We start from the raw sequence: 4,271 nt of genomic DNA, 5'->3' as shown, positions 1-4,271 counted from the left end.
TTAACGGGCTTTATCTTCAAGATGCCCACATCTGTATCAAACGTGCCTTGGACTTCATCCACTCTTTTCACTAGTCCCATAGCCACTGCGACGGCTCGGCCCAAAAGGTTGCTGCAGCTGTTTGTTTTGACGACATGTATGATGAACTTGTATTGCCGGCCTTTGTATTTTGTTAAAGCTGTGAACTGTCCCAAGCCATCAAGTTTCCCCCCTGGGCTATCAAAGTCCATGTCATCGCTTGCTAACTGGGGTAGGTATCTGAGCTTGTGGTAGGTTTCATCTGATATCACACTGGTGTCAGCGCCCGTATCTATCTTGAAGGTCACAGGAGTGTCTCTGATGGTTAGTTTAACAGTCCATGGTGTATCAGTGTCTGCAATGTAGGTGTACTTTGTTTTGATCTCACCTAGAAAATGTCTGCCACTGTGATCAGCCTCCTGCCCAACTGTGGTTACTTCGTTCACTCTAGCAGAGCGACACACAACAGCGAAGTGCCCAGTCTTCTGGCAGTTCCTGCACTGTGCATTTCTGGCTGCACAGGCTGCATGTTTGGGGTGATCCTTACCGCACCTGAAGCACTTGATCTGTTTCCCCTCTCCGCCGCGGTGTCCCGGACCCGCGGTGTGGAAACTGCTGCGTCTTTTCCCCCTTCCTCTGTGTGGATGAGCGGGAGTCCCGCGTGCATGCGGTCGAGCCACTTCGCTGAGGTAGCTAGCATCGGCGGAGCTAGCTTTAGCCTGCTGGCTTATTTGCCCCTTTACCTGCTCCGACTGTCTCACAATCTCCACTGCTCTTTCCAGTGTCAAGTCCGCTGTCAACTGTAGTTTTTCCGATAACTCCTTGTCCACAATCCCGATGACCAGTCTATCTCGAATGTTCTCTATGTTCGACGGACCGAACTGGCAGGTCTCGGCTAGCTCGTAGAGGGTACGGATATACTCCTCCGCCGATTCACCGTGCTTCTGCGCTCTGAGATAAAAACCAGCCCTCTCGTGGATAACATTCACTTTCGGGACGAAGTAGGTGTTTAACTTTTCCAACACAGTTTCATAGTCGTCCTCATCTTCGTCTTCCGTGAACACAAAAGTATTGAACACTTGCTCGGCCTCCTTGCCAAGTGCATAGAGCAGCGTGCTAACCTGTACATCCCCAGCTTCCAGGTTTAGCTTCGTAGCCATGCGATACCTTTGAAAGCGTTGCCGCCACTCCGGCCACTGCTCCGGTCGAGTAAAGTCCAGTTTCTCGGGAGGATTAAACTTCGCCATGATCCACGTCCGAGTCGCCTTACTTCTGACACCATGTGGAAGTTATCTCTTGTAAAAATGACTGACACTGACTTCTCGTGGAGGCTCTTTTATTTTCAGGTCTTCTGTGATAAACACGCAGTAACACACTGGGTTGCCGGAACTACTTTCACAACGGCTCTGTGTAATCTTTGAGACTCAGATCACTGCGCATGGAAGCATACACAAAACAGTCCCTTATTACTACACTTACATGACACGGTGTTTCACAGGCAAGACCTAAGTGTGGCACTCTGTGCAGTGGGGCAAAGACAGACAGACGAGGCAGCATAGGTGCTGGAGCCCGTCTCCTCAGGTCTCGCATCACCTGTGCTGCAGGCCATAGCGGAGAGCTGTAGGATAAGAGGTTTTAGCAGGAGTGCACCCCGGTGCAAGACATTTTTGATGAATATCTTTTGACAGGAAGGTGCCAGAGGGATGGGAGGCAGGGTTAGGGTTAGGGTTAGGAGGGGTTAGGGTTAGGGTTAGGATAAGAGGGTTAGGGTTAGGGGTTAGGGTTAGGGGGTTAGGGTTAGGGGGTTAGGTTAGGGTTAGGGGCGGGGAACTGATCCCGTCTCCGGTTGGGGACGGGGAACTGATCCCATCTCCGGTTGGGGACCGGAAAATCATCCCGTCTCCGGTTGGAAACGGGGGCTGCTCTCGCCATCCACCCTCCTCTCTCCTCCTCATACGGTTGGCGCGCCGGCCGGCGTCGACCACCCCGTTGGACCAGGGTCCATCCATCATCTACGTAGTCAGCCATGGTAAGTGACCAACTACGTATTTTAAGAAAAAAAATAAAATCTATGAAATGTAAAAATTATTAATTTAAACAAATAAGGAAGGTGTGTCGGCAACGTTTCGACCCTCTCCGGGTCTTCCTCAGGCCTATGACACACAGAAAACTATTTCTTTCTCTTTTTCTAGGATAGCTGGAGAGCGATGTGATCAGCTCGGAGTCCAGGTGAGTTATGAGCTCTTGCTGGAGCTCCTCCCTTTTATACCCTCTGTTTGTCTTGTGAAATTTTAATTTAAGCTCAACTCTGAATTGGTTTTTTAGGTTTTAAAGGTTTAATGGATTTAATACAGGTAAGTATTATATGGATTAGTTTTTAAAGGTAAGTATATTATATTATTAATTGTTGTAATTAATTTAAGGTAAGTATTGTTTTTATTATTGTATATTTTTATGGTAAGTATAAATGTCTTAATCAACCATTCCCCTATGTATTTAAATTTTCTCAACCCTATTTATTGAATAGGACTTTTAATGTTAGTAAATAAAATATATGTATTGTATTTATGAATTATATTTTTATATTAAATTTAATGTATTTATAGGTCCCTTATATCTTATAGGGGTAGGGGAGTGGTTAGGATGAGGGAAGGGGGAGTGGTTAGGGTTAGGGAAGGGAGAGTGGTTAGGGTTAGGGAAGGGGGAGTGGTTAGGGTTAGGGTTAGGGAAGGGGGAGTGGTTAGGGTTAGGGAAAGGGAAGTGGTTAGGGTTAGGGAAGGGGGAGTGGTTAGGGTTAGGGAAGGGAGAGTGGTTAGGGTTAGGGAAGGGAGAGTGGTTAGGGTTAGGGTTAGGGTTAGGGTTAGGGGGTTAGGGTTAGGGTTAGGGTTAGGGTTAGGGGGTTAGGGTTAGGGTTAGGGGTTAGGGTTAGGGTTAGGGTTAGGGTTAGGGTTAGGGGCGGGGAACTGATCCCGTCTCCAGCCTCTGGAGACTGGGAAATCATCCCGTCTCCGGAAGGAAACGGGGGCTGCTCTCTCCATCCACCCTCCTCTCTCCTCATCCTGGTACGGATGGCGCGCCGGCCGGCGTCGACCACTCCGTTGGACCAGGGTCCAGTCATCCTCCTCATAACGGTCCATGAGGTAGGTACTGTTGTTAAAAGAAAATTGTTTTTTGAAAAAAATAAAATTATTTTAAATGGAAAAATAATCAACTAAAGAAGGTGTGTCAGCGCAACGTTTCGACCCACTTCGGGTCTTCTTCAGGCCAATGACACACAATTAACTATTATTCTCTCTTTCCGGACAGCTGGAAAACATGCGCTCAGCTCGGAGTTCAGGTGAGTTATGAGCTCCTGCTGAAGCTCTTCCCTTTTTATACCCTCTGTTTGTCTTATATTACTTTTTAATTAAGCTTAACTGTGAATTGTTTTTTAGGTCTAAAGAAGGTAAGTAGATTATAAATTGGTTTTTTTAAGGTAAGTATATTTATATTTATGAATTGTTGTAATTAATTAAAGGTAAGTATTTAATATTAATTGTTATAATTTATTTAAGGTAAGTATTGTTTTAATTGTTGTATATTTTTGTGGCAAATATAAATTCCCTTGTCAACCATTCCCCTATGTGTTTAAAATTTTAAAACTATGTATAATAAGTAGGATTATTAATTGTAGTAAAGAAATTATATTTATTGTATTTATTAATTATGTTTTTAATATTATGAATTAATGTATTAATTAATCCCTTACATCTTATAGGAATTGGGAAAGAGGAGTGGTTAGGGTTAGGGAAGGGGAAGTGGTTAGGGTTAGGGAAGGGGGAAAGGGTTAGGGTTGGGGAAAGGGAAGTGGTTAGGGTTAGGGAAGGGGTTAGGGTTAGGGAAAGAGAAGTGGTTAGGGTTAGGGAAGGGGTTAGGGTTAGGGAAAGGGAAGTGGTTAGGGTTAGGGAAGGGGAAGTGGTTAGGGTTAGGGAAGGGGTTAGGGTTAGGGTTAGGGAAAGGGAAGTGGTTAGGGTTAGGGAAGGGGAAGTGGTTAGGGTTAGGGAAAGGGAAGTGGTTAGGGTTAGGGTTAGGGTTAGGGTTAGGGGGTTAGGGTTAGGGTTAGGGTTAGGGTTAGGGTTAGGGGTTAGGGTTAGGGTTAGGGTTAGGGTTAGGGGGTTAGGGTTAGGGTTAGGGTTAGGGGTTAGGGTTAGGGTTAGGGTTAGGGTTAGGGGGTTAGGGTTAGGGTTAGGGGTTAGGGTTAGGGTTAGGGTTAG

This window comes from Pagrus major, chromosome 19 (assembly GCF_040436345.1).
Source record: "Pagrus major chromosome 19, Pma_NU_1.0".
NCBI classification, from domain to species: Eukaryota; Metazoa; Chordata; class Actinopteri; order Spariformes; family Sparidae; genus Pagrus; species Pagrus major.
This window is presented reverse-complemented; position numbering follows the sequence as displayed.